Below are 16480 nucleotides of genomic sequence, written 5' to 3'. Positions count from 1 at the left end.
CCAGCCATTTCTTCATATTACATTTATCCATTTAGCACACATTTTTACTCCAAAGCGACGTACATCTCATAGAAAATAACAATGTGTTCATTACATTAGATTAGCAGAAAAAGACATGGATGCAGATGCGGCATTCAAGTACTTTAGGAGTACATCATAATCATCATAGGACGAGCTGCATGAAGATTTTTTTTTTTTTAATGAAACATTTACACTGCACGAGTAGCTGTGTTAAGGTTTGTCCATTTTTTAATAGTTATGATCTTATAGTTATGGAGCATGAACATTTACACGAGTCTCAAATAGAGACACAGGGACCGTTTCAAACGTTTCAGGTACCAGCACTGCCCGTTTTTACATCCATATCAAGTGGAAACAAAACTAGGTTTGAGTCACATGTCTACAGCTATGTCCCTTTCTCTTATGTAATGCACAAATTGTACTTTTGCTGACTCTTTGCCCAAAGCGACGTATTATGATAATATCCTAAATGAAATTCTCCCGCCCCCGACTAGTATCCGCAACCGCTACGCGCCTTATAATTATAAAGCAAACAACAAGTTCATAAACGTGTATTACCAGTAAGACTAGTAGGTAATTCACCACAGAGGTAAACAATATTTTTAACATTAAAATAAAAAAGGAAAACCCTTTTACACAGTAGTCAGCCAAAAAGGAAATGAAAACGTCAAACTGCCCCGTTTTATTTTACACCCTCATAAATGCGCCTGCGCAGAACCAGCACCCCCATCATAGGTACAAGTTCACAGTAGCGTGTCGGAGGTCAGCGGTTACGTACGAGAAACGTTCATTCCTAAACATTTATTGCAGCACCACAACAACAGAGAGTACTCCCAATTACGTACGTATATCTTATGCTCAGATCGAGGAACCTCTTTCCACGAAGACCTATATCTCATTCTAACGCACCTACAGGTGCTCATTCCCTTTTCCAGTCCCTCGGACCCCTCTGCGGTTGCACTACATTTCCCAGCATCCTCTAACACACGACTAGAGAAACCATTTGTTACACGCTACGCAGGTAACCCCGAGATCGAGATCGAAACCGAAAGTAAGCGTCCAAGAAAACGTCACACACGTCGAACTTTCTGAGGAGAGCCTATATTGAATATTCCATTTTTTTAATTAAAAAAGAAAAATGCCTTCCCAGTCCATTAAAAAAAGTCTAAATCTTCATATATCATTTGAACACTGCAGTGGATCTGTGTAATACAAACGTAGTGTCTTTCGCGGAGAAAGAACACACGTTCTCTTTAGCAGTGTTAATAAATGAAGTATTTCATTCACTCCCAATGCCCAACTCTTTAAAAATATTAAACACCACAGAATCAACTATGACACTGTCTCAAGAACAATAAAAAATCAAAAATACATCCTCTGAAACTCATTAAAAGAGCAGATACCCATCACACCTTCACTGTTGTTGCCTTTGTAATCTCCAGTTTTAAAGAAACACTCATAGTTTAACAGACTATAAAACATATGATTTCAGACTGTTTATGTGACAGCTTTGGGATGTGCTGGAGCCGCATGCGCGTGTGTGTGAGGCTTTGCTTTGGCTTTGATTCATTTTAATTTGAAAAAAGTGTTTCATGTAGTGAGTCATGCTTCAACTATTAGGGTCTTACAGGCAAAACATTTTGAAGAGGTTAAGATTTTGTCTTTTCAGTGTTTTTCCTGTGCAGAACAAGGGCTGTCTGTCAGGGTGACTCCTGCCTTCACTGTTTTGTCCAGTAATTTATATTGAGCCATTAGAGGAACTAATAAAGATGGTGAAAGGGGTTGTATGGATGGTGAGTCCAGGAAGTCAATATTTTTTCTTGTTTAATGAAATAACCAGCAGTCACTGGGTGTTTCAGGTCTTTTAACATCAGACATCCTCATAAAGGTGACATGACCAGGGTTTCTCAAGCCCCAGCTTGTGTTGAAGTAGCGCTACCTTTAACACAAGGCTCATCTCAGTGATCCACTGCATTTAGCTTTCCTCTTCAGAGCCTCTGTACAGGTCACATCAGAGTGGCTGACCGCCGCAGAGTTTTGTGGAGGTGATGAACGTGTTGTGAGAGAACATTTTATGGGTTAACTGTTACTTCCATTTGTATTTATGACCTATGATATTTAACAGTTGTAGAGACACTATTTAATATCCAAAATATTAAGGTTATTGATGTTACTCAAACATAGTTACAGTATTACTGTAACAGCTGTGAAATATTTCTGCCATCATAGTAAGGTAACTTTCATTAGAAGTTGTTTTCACGAAGCCGAATGGTCAGTATATTTGTAAAGAATAAAGGGCTACATAATATGCCTTGTTGACTTCTGGACATTATTGCTGTGTTTATTATTCAACAAAAAACATAAGATCAGAGAGATAAGAATAACATACTACTGAATGTGCTTTTATATTGTATAATATATGAAAGTAGAAAAAAGCCAGTGAGGATTTTAAGTTTTTTCAACAACATCAATATGAAGTTAAAGTCTTGATTTATGATGCAGACAATACATGTGTGTCTGTCTGTGTGTGTTTATCCCAGCTCACACAGAAACACCGAGGAATCACAGTAAACCCAAAACCCAGGACAGAGGTGCTCAGTGAATGCAGAGGTGAACGGGATGGTCAGTTTACCAAAAGAAATGCTGTAGAAGGACAGAGTGCCAGACACCAAGTCCAGATACACTCCTACTCTGTGGGAGGATTGGAGTACAGTTATGGTAGTGTGTTTCACCAGTGCAGTACAGATACCAGGGCTTGTCAATGTATTCAAATCAACAGTAAACAATGTTTGTAAGTTTTCTCATGCACTTTGGAGACCAGGGGAGAAGTGGGCATGAAAGAGGTGAGTTTTGAGACCCTTCTTAGATGTAGAAAGAGATTCAGCAGTTCTTGGTGATAAGGTGAGGTCAGTCCACCACATCGGAGCTAGAACTGAAAACCTTTATGCGCTTTCTAGACTTTACAGGTCAATTTCATATTTAACATACCCCAGAAAAACAGGAAATGGTCAAAGGTGAACAACAGACTTCCTAGAGACTGAGAGCCACTAAAAAACTTAGAATTTTGTCAGCTTGATTGCTTTTATTTTTAAATATTATTTATTGCTGCCAATAACTTTAAAACCAATGTTTTATAAAAATGTACAATCACTTGTTCATCTAACTGCTTCTCCTAATGCAGGGACACGGTAGTCCAGATCTCATATCAGAAGCATAGGGATAACCTGCAGGGAATATCAGTTTATTAAAGTTATTCTTTTTAAAAAACATGATAGCAGATTTCTGACAACTTAAAAAAGCACAGTACATTTATTCATTCATAATATTAATCTACCTAGAAATATTTACTCTATGTAGATGGGGCTTACTGTCACTACTGTCACTGACGTACTTCACGACTGCGCGCCTGACGACTACCACGACCCCCCTTGTGCTGACCCCGGAGACGCAGTATAAAATCACACACTTCAACACACCTGGCCGCAGAACCTTAAACTGAGAGATGTTCTCTTCACCTACTTTCCAAGGCCCTCTGTTCTGTGGGTACAACCTCTGTGTGATATGAATAAAGCATCTGCATTTGAGTCTCCCTGTCTGGTCTCCTGCATTCACCATGGCAGAAGGTTCCACCTCTTTTGTGGACTCAGCGATGCTTGACCAGCGGGATCACGCAATTGACAGGAACCCCTGCGGTGCCCGAGCCAATAGGGACCGGACTGATGGGCTCATGTACAGAACTAATATACATGTCAGTCAGGGCTCACCATTGGGAAGAGCTCGTGTTTTACCTGGTCCAGTTGATAGATACATCAATGATACTGGGTTTCAGTTGGTTAGCCCTGCACGATTTAGTGTTCCGGTGGAATAGCGGGGACCTGGTTTCCTGGGGACTGCAATGTGAACGCTCTTGTTTGCTACTTCCCTGTCGGGCTACCTCTATCGAGAGCGCCGTAGAGGCACCACTGGTGGTGATTCCCCCCAAAATATCGGGATCTGAGTGAAGGGTTCAGTAAGGCCTGGGCGGCGGCCCTTCGCCTACACAGACCCCGAGACTGCGCTATTGACCTCCTGCCCGGAACTACACCATCCTGTGGGAGAGTTTATCCCCTATCCCTTCCCAGAGAAAAGGCCATGCGAAAGTACATTGCTGAAACACTGAAAGCAGGCTTTATTTGACCCTTGACATTGTCAGCCTCCACAGGTTTCTTTTTTGTGGGGATGAATGATGGGGGCCTGTGCCCCTGTATTGACTATCAAAGTTTGAAAACTATCATGGTGTGATATCCTCACCCCCTGCCCCTGATCACTGTGGCATTGGGATGAGTATAGGGTGCTAAGATTTTCACAAAGCTGGACCTCCAGAGTGCATATACTCTGATCTGGATCACGGAGGAGGATGAGTGGAAGACTGCTTTTAGCACCACCCTGGGCCTTTATGAATATTTGGTCATGCCTTTTAGTTTATCTTACGCACCCTCTGTTCCAGACATTTGTCAACCATGTACCAGGAGACCTTGTGTATGACTGCGTCTTGTTGTGCATGAACAACATACTGATCTTCTCCATGACCAGGGAACAACATGTTTGCCACGTAAGGACAATGTTGGAATGGTGCCTGCAAAACTACTTTTTTTACTACGACACTGGAAGCCAAGAGTTGTTAGCCATAAAATTAGCCCTGGAGGAATGGAGGCACTGGTTAGAAGGGGCTTTACACTCCTTCCTTGTGCTTACTGACCACTGCAACCTAGAGTACCTCCAGAAAGCACGCCGGTTGAACCCATGCCAGACCTGATGGGCCTTGTTCTTCACCAAGTTTAACTTCACACTATCGTATTGGCCGAGCTCCAAGAACACAAAGGCTGATGCCCTTTTGAGGCTGTATACCAGTGACGCTCTGACCGAAACCTCTAGTCGATCTGGGTTGCTGGAGTCACTACCGGTGCCCTCGTGACCCTGGTCTCACCTAGCTGTGGACCTCTTGCTGGCCTCCCTCCATTGGATGGAAAGACTACAGTACTGACTTTGTTTGATCGATTTTCCAAGGTCTGCTTCCTGATCCCCCCGCTTTCCCACGGCCCTGGAGACGGCGGAGGCACTGTTCCAGCAGGTATTCCCCGATTTGGTCTACCTGAGGACATCGTGTTGAACTGGGGATCCACAATTCTCCTCACAGGTTTGGAAGGCATTCTGGAATCAGCTGGGGGTCTCGGTGAGTCTCACCTCCGGTTAACACCCCCAGTCCAATGGGCAAGATGAGTGGCTGCAGCAGGACATCAGTCATTTCCTCTGCAGCTACTGTGCTGATCGACAACACCAGTGGGCCCAATACCTGCCTGGGCTGAGTACGCTCACAATGCCTTGACACACTCTTCCACAGGTGTTCCAATGTTTCTTCTGGCATGCCATTAAGACTCATTCTTTAGGAGCAGTTTGGTGTCCATCTGAAGGCACGGTGAACTGCAGGGATAGTGGCTGGGCACAGCAAAGGAAAGAGGAGAAAAGGTAAAGGCAGGCAAGGAGTGTCAGGATAAATAGGACATCGGACAGAAGGTAATCGATGTTAGTGCTGGAAATGTTTGCATGGAGGTTTGTAGGTCATTTATACCTGTTCTGTGATTGACAGGTGGCAATGGCTAAGGTTCAGTTCAGTACTCTCCCAAAATTTTGTTCTTACAAAACTCCAGCATAAGCAGAACAGAGAAATAATCATGAAAAATGTTTTGTATTGGAACAAACTTATCAGAGGAAGCAACAGGGACTTCTCAGTTGTTGTCAAAATCACGACAGACCGATAGCTAACCTGAGCAATGGAACTTCCATTTTTCACACTCGTACTCTGTACCACATTCCCATGCATACATACACACACACACACACACACACCGCACATACCAATTATTCACTGCAAAAACACATCACACAGGCAGGTCTATGAATTTAAGGGAGTGAAGAACAGCCCCTCATTGCAGTTGGTGAAATGGACTTTTACATACTCTGTGTTAGTACCTGGTTGACTTATAACTGAAATCACTTTAATGATTGAATTTGCTACTTTGAAACATAGGATACACGCTCAAACCATTATTATTACACAGGAATGTCTGTATGTGTATTTCTAACCCAGGTCACACAGTGACACTATAGAATCACACGTATAAACCCAATACCCAGCATACAGGGGTTCGGTGAATGTGGAGGTGAACTTGTACAGAAGGGTCAGTTCACCATAGGAGACTCTGTGGAAGGACAGAGTGCCGGACACAAAGTCCACATATACTCCTACTCTGCGGGAGGACTGGGTCACAGGTATAGAAATGTTCATGAAATTATGACAGACTAAGTAACAGTCATCACTGCAGTACAGGCACCAGGACTTGTCATTGCCTCCAAGACCACAGTCATCACTGTTTTCTTTCCTCCTGATTCCTTTATAAGTCACTGCTCTTACAACTCCATATTCAGTGAACTGAACCTCCCACCTGCGGTGGTGCAGTGGGTTGGTCTGGGTCTTGCTCTTTAGTGGGTCTGGGGTTCGTGTCCCACTTGGGGTGCCTTCCGACGGACTGGTGTCCCATCCTGGGTGTGTCCCCTCCCCCTCCGGCCTTTGCCCTGTGTTACTGGGTAGGCTCCGATTCCCCGTGACCCCGTATGGGACAAGCAGTTCTGAAAGTGTGTGTGTGTGTGGGTGTGTGAACCTCCCAGTGACTAAACACACTCTCTGCGCACAGAACTTGTTGAAAACAATCAAATATCGGTAGATGATCATAATATGACTTTTTCCTCTCCCCTCCTCACCTTCTTTTTGTCTTCAGACAGAGACGTGTCTCTGTGTGCTGTGTTGGGGTCCAATGTGAGCTGACAGGAGTCTATAGATTAAGCAGTGAGTAATATCGTTATTGTTAAAAATCTCTGAAATGTAAATTTTACGGGGGGTGCGGTGGCGCAGTGCGTTGGACTACAGTCCTGCTCTCCGGTGGGTCTGGGGTTCAAGTCCCACTTGGGGTGCCTTGCGATGGACTGACGTCCTGTCCTGGGTGTGTCCCCCTCCCCTTCCGGCCTTACGCCCTGTGTTACCGGGTAGGCTCCGGTTCCCCGCGACCCCGTATGGGACAAGCGGTTCTGAAAATGTGTGTGTGTATGTGTGTGTGTGAATTTCACCACTGCCCTGTTAACACTTATGCACAATTTGAATTAACTGCAAATACAGGAAGTTGTAGGGGGCGCGGGGGCACAGTGGGTTGGACCGGGTCCTGCTCTCCGGTGGGTCTGGGATTCGAGTCCCACTTAGGGTGCCTTGCGACAAACTGGCATCCCGTCCTGAGTGTGTCCCCTCCCCCTCCAGCCGTACGCCCTGTGTTGTCGTGTTAGGCTCCGGCTCCCCGCGACCCTGTCTGGGACGAGCGGTTCAGAAAATGTGTGTGTGTGTACAGGAAGTTGTGTTATATACTTTTTTAGTGAAATTTTTGTTTTGACACTTCTACCGTGATTTTATAAGTTGTACACATACAAAGAAAAAAAAAACAACAATAATAGTATCCTTATGTATAAATTAAAAATATTGAGTAATGGACCACTGTAATCTTTATTCAAATATGGGACTGTAAACTGTTACTTATGAGACATCTCAGAAGAAAAAACATTAAGTAAGAGCAGCAGTTCAGTACAAACACACTTACATTTGAGAAGCCCTGGTCTTATCCTGCACTCTCCACCATGGTCCACACTGTAGAAGCGGAAGGACACACAGTGACTGAGAGACACACACCAGCTGTCTATGAAGTGTGTGGGGGAACTGAGTCCTGTGTCAGTAGGTGGGAAAGTGATATTTTGACCACTTCCCTGTTCTTGCACTGACACATGACCTCATTCATTTGGTGGAACACCTTCTACACACACAGTATTTACTTGAGCATCCTATTCACGTACCTCTTTACATTTAAGAGGGTCTCAAAATTCACCTCTTTCAGATGCATTTCTCCCTGATATTGCAAGAGCTCTATAAATGTGTACATATGTTTAATAGTTTTTAATAACAATTTTTAAAAATGGAAATGGCAGATACCTGTGTGATGTATACTGGTTCATACTATGGTATGTGACAAATTCACTGTACTCTAGAATCACGTCTACATCCAAATCACTCCTTCTGGTGATGTAATGCACTCTTTGTAGTGTTCTCTTAGCTGTACACAGCTTTGGAGAGAAGCATCTGCTAAATGAATGAATGTAGATGTAAAAGTACAGCATATTCCATAAATGTCAAATACTGCAAAATATGAAAATAAAAAACTTTTTAAGAAAAAACTTAATTATAAATTATAATTTTTACTCATACAAGCTATCATTGTCTCAAGTTTTCATCCTCAACTATTCATGTGTATTCAGACATGGGTTGAAATCTCAGTCTTCATTTTCTGCCCTCACTGTGTTCCTGCAAATTAAACACTCTCCCAAAATACTGTCACGGTGTCCCCCGGAGCGGAAGCGCCAGACCCAAGTGGGGAGCATAGGAATGTTTCTCAAGGGGTAAAATCCAGAAGACATGGTCAACAAACAGGCAGATGGTGACCACTGTGCGAACGAAATCCGAAGGGAGAATCCGAGAGTCGTAATCCAGCGAACGGGCAAGAAGTCGTGGGAGTATGGGAGAGGGCAGGGAAACAAAGAGGAAGACGAGGGTGAGGAAGCCAGGGCAAGAACCACAAGTACAGGCTGAACAAGGTTCGGCAGTTGTGTGCGCTCCGCGCTTTCCTTTTATACATTCATACCCTGATCTGCTGCAGGTGTTCCTCATTGCGCTGAGGTGGAGGGCGTGACAAATACACAAGACAAGAGATGATATAAAGCATTTATTAGAATTAGTGGGACCAATATAAATACACAAGGAGGTAAAAGAACATGGAGACTTTCTATTGCGTTGTGTTTTAAATGAACTTAATGTAAAATCAACACCATGAATTCTGCAGTAGAAATATAACTCATTAAAATCTGCAGGAGAAAATTATCCCGTTGTGTTTTTGCACAATTATATGAGCCCAAATATAGAGTCACACATCTCATCAGTTACAAAATTAATAAGATTCAGCACTAAACAAACTGGGCACAATATGTCCCTAGGGGTCTCAAACTAGAACTGGGGCAGAACTCCCTGTGTTCATGTTGGTTTCTCACAGTGCAAAGACATTTAAAGTGAACTGGCAACACTACATCGCACTTTGTATATGGAAATATGTGCATGTAAATGTTCTGCAATAGACTGGTGTCCTGTCCAGGGTGTCCCCTTTCCTAGACACTATAGTTCTGGGGTAGGCTTTGGACCACCATATTTACCGGACAAGCAGTTAATAATTAAGTGTCGGGTGCTGTGGGGAAATTCAACACTATTTTTTGATCATATACTTTAAAATACATTTTTAAATACATTTTATGGTGCTCCAGGTGCTCCAGTTTTCACCAACAGTTAGAAGACATGTAGTTCAGATGGTAGTGTAGTGGGTGGAGCTGCTTCCTCTAGACCCAAAAGTTTCAGGATTGAGTCTTACCTCCTCCTGTAGTACCATGGAACAAAGTGCTTATGCTATAATTGTTCCAGTTAAATTACCCAGCTGTATAAATGGGTAAATAATTGTAAGTTGCTTAACACTGTAAGTCTCCTTGAACAAAACTGTAATCTAAATTAATAAATGTAATGTTAATGTAGGTGTACTGGCATCTCTGAATTGCCCATAGAGTGTGAATGGGTGACTGTATGTGTGGCTGCACTTTTCTGGACTTGTGTCCTGTCCAGTGTGAACCCCAGACAGGCTCCAGAGCACCATGACCTTTCTCAGGACAGGCAGTTACTGAAAATGGATGAATTCAATGCATTCTTGTATCAGAATAAGTGTGAAAGTGAAAACCTTGTTGCATTTTAGTTATTCTCACCTTTTTAGAACTAAGAAAATTTTATACACATGGACAAAAGCTACAGCATAAAAATGAAGAATGTCTTGATTTTATCATGCAAATGATGCCTCTGTGTGTGAATGTGTGTGTGTTCTTATGCCAACTCACAAAGGGACACTGAGGAGTCCCAATAAATGTAAAAAACAGGATAGAGGGGCTCGTTGAATGTGGAGGTGAACCTGTACAGGAAGGTCAGTTCACCAGAATAGACACTGTAGAAGGACAGAGTGCCGGACACCCAGTCCAGATACACTCCTACTCTGCGGGAGGATTGCGGTACAGTTACAGGAGTCTCTTTGTTATTGTGTCGGACAGAGTAACTGTCATGAGTGCAGTACAGACACCAGGACTTGTCATTGTATCCAATCCCACAGTCAACACCGTCTCCTTTCCTCCTGATTCCTTTATAAGTCACTCCTATTACAGCTCCACATCCATTCCACTTAACCTCCCAGTAACAGCGACCAGACAGAGTCTCTGCACACAGAATTTGGGGTCTGTTGACAAATCTGTCTGGATGATCAGGATACGGCTCTTTCTCAATGCTCCATGTCACTTTCCTGTTCCTCTTAGACAGATACAGGTGTGTGTTTGCTGTGTTCTGGTCCAGTGTGAGCTGACAGGAGTCTGCAGGTAAAATAGAGTTAAAAACACTGTTAAAACAGTTAAAAATCTCAGTATTGAAGGTTAAACATACAGAATTTCATCAGCATCCTGTTCACATTTATCCTTGAACTGCTGAGTAACCACAGAAAACTGTGTATTACGTTCACTTTGTTTTTTAAGTAACTGTGAACATCAGTAAAGGGCATGAAGTGTGTAACTGTTCAGTACAAAACACTTACATTTTAGGGGCCCTGGTCTGATCCTGCACTCTCCACCATGGTCCACACTGTAGGAGAAGCAGAAGGACACACAATGACTGAGGGACACACAGTCTGTCTGTGGAGTGTGTGTGGAAGCTCAGAGCCCTGTGACATGTATGACGGTTAGAAGTAATCACACACACACACACACACACACACACACACACACACAGAGCACTTACTGCAGTGTCTCCAGTTTGTAGGTGGGATCCTGCTGTAGATCAGAGAGCAGCTTCACTCCTGAGTTCCCTGGATGATTGTAGCTCAGATCCAGCTCTCTCAGGTGTGAAGAGGGGTTCGAACACAGAGCTGAAGCCAGAGAAGTACAGCCTCCTTCTGTGACACAACAGCCAGACAGTCTGGAGAGAGGAAGAAAAAGTAAAACACAGTTATCTCATGAACACACACACACACACACACATCTTCTGAACCGCTCATCCCATATGGAGTCGCAGGAAAACAGAGCCTACCCAGCAACACAGGGCATAAGGCCGGAGGGGGAGGGGACACACCCAGGACGAGACGCCAGTCTGCCGCAAGACACCCCAAGAAGGACTTGAACCCCAGACCCACCGGAGAGCAGGATCCGGTCCAACCCACTGCGCCCCCTCTCATGAATGCATAGATTACAAATAAATGTGACAAAGTTCATGTGGTGCTGAACGATAAGTACAGCAACAGCTTTCCAGGAGTGTATTCCCCAGTAGTACTGACCTCAGTGTTTCCAGTTTACACTGTTGGTTCCCCAGTCCAGCAGACAGCAGTTCCACTCCTGAGTCCTGTAGGTCATTGTCACTCAGGTCTAACACTCTCAGGTTCGAATCTAGATTCAGAATCGAGACCAAAGCTCCACAGGAACTTTTAGTGAGAGAACAACTGATCAGCCTGGAAAGGAAATAAAAAAACCTTCAATCAGATCGAGATCTTTAATGGAATGTTATACCCATGTCCAGAAAGAAAAATGGGTCCTCAGATTGACCAAGTCTTGGTGATGGAGCAGGGATGAGGATGTTGAATGAAACAAATGTATTGATATAATAGGCACATGCATGTATTTGATAGGTGAAATATGAAGTGCGCTTGTCTGACTGCTCACTAAAAGTCCCATAGCAGGATGTATGTAGCCAGACATCTGACTGTACTGTACTGATCTCAACCTGGATGAACACACAGCACTTGAAACTGAACTTCTCTAAATCAGATGTGGTATTAATTCCCTCCTCCTCTTGCCCTGCTGTTGACTAACTTTTTGACATTGTGATCAGCTTCTCTATCACTGGATTAACCACTTCTCAGCCAGTGAAAATAATAACACTGCCCTAATATTTCACTCTATTGCTGGAAATACACAAAGAAACCACTTGTCCCAAGCAGGGGATAACAGCAAGCTGAAGCCTAACCTGGCAACACAGAGCACATAGCTGGAGAGGGAGGGGACACACCCAGGATGGGACACCAGTCCATCACAAGGCACCCCAAGAAGGACTCAAACCCCAGACCCACCAGAGAGTAGGCCCTGGCCAAACCCACTGTACAACTGTACCCTCAATGCTAGAAATACACACACACGCTTTCAGAACCGCTTGTCCCATACGGGGTCGCGGAGGACCGGAGCCTACCCGGCAACACACGGTGCAAGGCCGGAGGGGGAAGGGACACACCCAGGATGGGACGCCAGTCCATCACAAGGCACCCAAAGCGGGACTCGAACCCCAGACCCACTGGAGAGCAGGACCCGGTCCAACCCACTGTGCCACTGCGCCCCTTTGCTGGAAATACGTCTTGACAATTTTACTTTTTATTACAACTATTTAGAATGATGGTAAACACACAAGGGTGAACAAGGGTGCTACAGCTGGGCTTTGAACCTATGACCTTTAGAACAACTACAGTAACAGCTGTCCTTGCAACGCAAACGAGCTGTCACTCATTGAACACATCCACATGGTGTTTCGTAGAACTGGCTTATGTGATTGAACTCAGCCTCTTGAGAGTTTGCATTTTCTCCCCAAGTTCCCAAGAAATTCCTCCAACATAACACATTTTGAATGCTTGTTGTGTGCGTGCGTGGAGCGTGTGTCCAAGTGTTTGTGTGTTTCCACATTCTTTACGCTATTTTTTTTCACCCAGTCATGATACACTAAAGAGTCAGAACAATATCAATGTGAACAGGACAGTAAGTAGAGATGCTGACCAAACGTGTGCCCACACTGTAACTGTTCAGCTGACCACCAGGCACGCTCTCCTGTGTGTGTGTATCTCATCCATAAGTACAAAGGGGCCGTTGCAGGATGAAATCGGCTATTTTTGACGCTGATGGGCACTAATGTTTGTGGTCCCATCTGTACCTGTTCATGACTGAAATGTGCTGCCCAGTCAGACACCATGAGCCTCATGTGTTCAGACTGTGCTGATTGAAGTAGAAAATGCTGAGGGATCATTTTACTAGAATACACTATATGGTTGCTATTATACTGTAAGTATTATCAGCATTCTCTTTAAATAGAAATATAACAGGACTTACAGAGCAGTTCTGGAGACCTGGATCACTGGCAGCATCCTCTGAAGACCTTCATAATATAAGGTGTAGTTTCTCAGATCCAACTCATCCATTTCCTCTGCTGACATCATCAAGACAAAGGCCAGAGCTGACCACTGTGCGGGACTGATTTCCTTTTCTGAAAGATTTCCTGTTTTCAGGTACTTTTGTACTTGTTTCACCAGGGAATTGTCATTCAGTTCATTCAGACACTGAAAGAGATAAATGGCCTTCTCTGCAGAGAGATTCTCTCTGATCATCTGATTAATGTAATGTACTATGTCTCTCTTAATAAACTGCCATTTTCCCTGTGGCTTCAGCCCTTTTAATAGCTTTTGACTGTATTCCATTGAAAGGCCAAGAAGGAAGCGGAGGTAGAGGTCCAAGTGTCCATTCTTGCTCTCTGAAGCTTGATCCACTGTTTTCTTTAGCAGGTTGAAATCAGTATTTGACAGAAACTGATGTAAAGCAGCAAGATACTCCTGTACACTGAGGTGTACAAAGCAATAAACTTTCCCCTCATAGAATCCGATCTCCTCCCTAAACAGTTCTGTACAAATTCCAGAATAAACCGAAGCTTCATTGACATCAATGCCAAACTCTCTCAGATCTTCCTCATAAAATATGAGATTGCCCTTTTCAAGGTTGTTGAAAGCCAACTTCCCCAGTTTCACAACAAATTCTTTATCTAATTCTAAAGAATTCAGAGGCTCTGTTTCTTGTTTTTTCATGTACTTGTCATTCTTCAGACTGGTCTGAAAGATCAGGAAGTGTGTGTACATCTCAGTGAGAGTCTTGGGAATTTTTCCACTGTGTTTCTCAACAAAAAGCCTCTTGAGAACAGTGGCTGAAATCCAACAGAAGACTGGAATGTGGCACATGATGTAAAGGCTCCTTGATGACTTCACACGTGCAATGATTCTCTTAGCCAGATTCTCATCGCTGAATCTCTTCCTGAAGTATTCCTCCTTCTGAAGATCATTGAACCCTTGTATTTCTGTCACCCGATCAACACACTCAGGAGGGATCTGACTGGTGGCTGCTGGACGGGAAGTTATCCAGATGAGAGCAGAAGGAAATAGATTCCCCTTCATGAGGTTGGTCAACAACACATCCAGTGAGGTTGTCTTTGTTACATCAGAACAGATCTCATTGTTCTTAAAATCTAGAGGAAGGCGACACTCATCCAGACCATCTAAGACAAACAAGACTTTGGAATTCAAAAGCTGAGTGAGTCCAAACTCTTTGACTTCTGGGAGAAAATCATGAACCAGTTTTGTTAAACTGAATTCTTTATCCCTCATCAAACTCAGGTCTCGAAAAGGAAGAGGAAATATGAAATTGATGTCTTGATTTTCTTTCCCTTTTGCCCAGTCATGGATAAATTTCTGCACAGTCACCGTTTTTCCAATACCTGCAATCCCCAGTGTCAGCGCAGTTCTTACGTGTGTTACTTTTCCAGGTAAGGGTGTAAAAATGTCACTGTAGTTGATTTTAGTTTCTTGTGTAGCTGGTTTCTTGAGTGCTCTCTCAATGTGTCTCACTTCATGTTCATCACTGATCCCATTAGCACCACCTTCAGTTATGTAGAGCTCTGTGTAAATATCATTCAGAGGGGTTGGGTTTCCTTGCTTAGCTTGTCCTTCAAAAATACACTCAAACTTCTTCTTCAGATGGGATTTCAGTTTCTGCTGACATGCCATCAGGAGTTCACCTGGTGAAAAGAAATCAGATGATGCTGTTGAGAATCTTTTCTGGTAATATTTGTGCTAAAGATTTTGGTCTCCAATTGAGAAAGCAAATTTTACCCCCTAGTTTTATCCTTTGAATTAAAAACATTTTGTCATTGCTGTCCAACAAAAAATATTACTGAGAATGTTTGAAATCTGGCAAAATTTAGAGAGGTTAAAGGAGATCTTTATGTGAATAGAGGTGAAAGAAATGCTTACTCTTAAATTCTAACACTAAATATATAACACCAAACAGTAATTCATTGTATATTTACATCTCACCTGTCATACAATGTTGCGGCTTAAAGTGTTTGACATGAAAAGGAATCAGCACTGAGATATAAAGAAATCACACTGAAATTTTGATTAGAAGCAGATTTAAAACATATGTTTTGAGCAGCTTTTTTAAAGTTGTCCGTAGAACCTGCCTCTTTAATATACGGTAGGATTGTGCTCCATAATCTCAGTACAAAGTAACAGAAATCAACTGTAAAGCTCAGCTCTGGAATATGAACTGTCTGTGTAACATTCAAGGGGAAAGGAACACAATGAGAGCTGGTAGGCGTCCACCCCAGGGCAGGAGGCAGCAACATCATCATAACGAACAGCAGCTATGACATATGTCATGGTTTCCCACACAAAAGAGAGGCGTCGGACCCAATCGCAGTGCTCAGGGTGGTTTATTCAAAGGGCAGTTCAATCTCGTAGTCAAAAATCAGGCAAAGGGTCACCGAGGCCCAAACACAGTTACAAGGAGCATCCAAGAGACAAAATCCAAGAAACAAGCCGTGAGTTGGGGAAGTCGGGGAGACAATGACGAGGAGGCAAACAGACAAGGAAACACGGAGGGAGTCAAGGAAAACAGGCTCTAACACAGTTGTAAGGTGAGGCTGAACTAAGGTTCCGCGAACCATTGCGTCCACAGCAACCCTTTATACTCTCGTCCCTTGATCAGCCGCAGGTGCCACTACTTGTGTGGAAGCGGGGGGCGTCGTGACAACCTGACCCTACCCTATCAGAAATATGATGGCTAGCTGCACCCACTCAAGGACAATAATGGAACTATAAAGGCAGCTGGGCTGAAGACTTGGTGAGCAGTGTTTTGGCAGTACTTGGAGAGCAGTTGTAGGTTTCCAGGCCTGACTTGCTCATTTGTTACTGGCTGGTTTTAAATGAATGTATTCTGTTAAAGTCCTTCACCTGTGACAGTCTCTGCCCTGCAAACAACTACAGCAAGTATAAAATAATGCTGTCTGTGTTTTATCTTCATTTCTTTCCAGAAAAGAATGTAGTATGTCTGCATGAGAAAGAATTCCAGTTAATTGTCTTTCAGCAGAGGGGAATTCCAGTGTACCAAAGCGCACACACACACACAC

The 16480-nt window shown here is 43.5% G+C and overlaps 1 protein-coding gene across 1 annotated transcript in view; it reads right to left on the bottom strand.

The window, feature by feature from the left end:
* LOC114909299 (NACHT, LRR and PYD domains-containing protein 12-like) overlaps positions 1-16480 on the bottom strand; it is a 143976-nt gene that overhangs the window by 103489 nt on the left and 24007 nt on the right. The gene's annotated exons all lie outside the window — the stretch shown is intronic.

The sequence above is a fragment of the Scleropages formosus genome, chromosome 2 (assembly GCF_900964775.1).
Source record: "Scleropages formosus chromosome 2, fSclFor1.1, whole genome shotgun sequence".
In the NCBI taxonomy this organism is placed as follows: domain Eukaryota; kingdom Metazoa; phylum Chordata; class Actinopteri; order Osteoglossiformes; family Osteoglossidae; genus Scleropages; species Scleropages formosus.
Note: the sequence above shows the minus strand (reverse complement) of the source record. Positions and strands in the feature narration are given on the sequence as shown.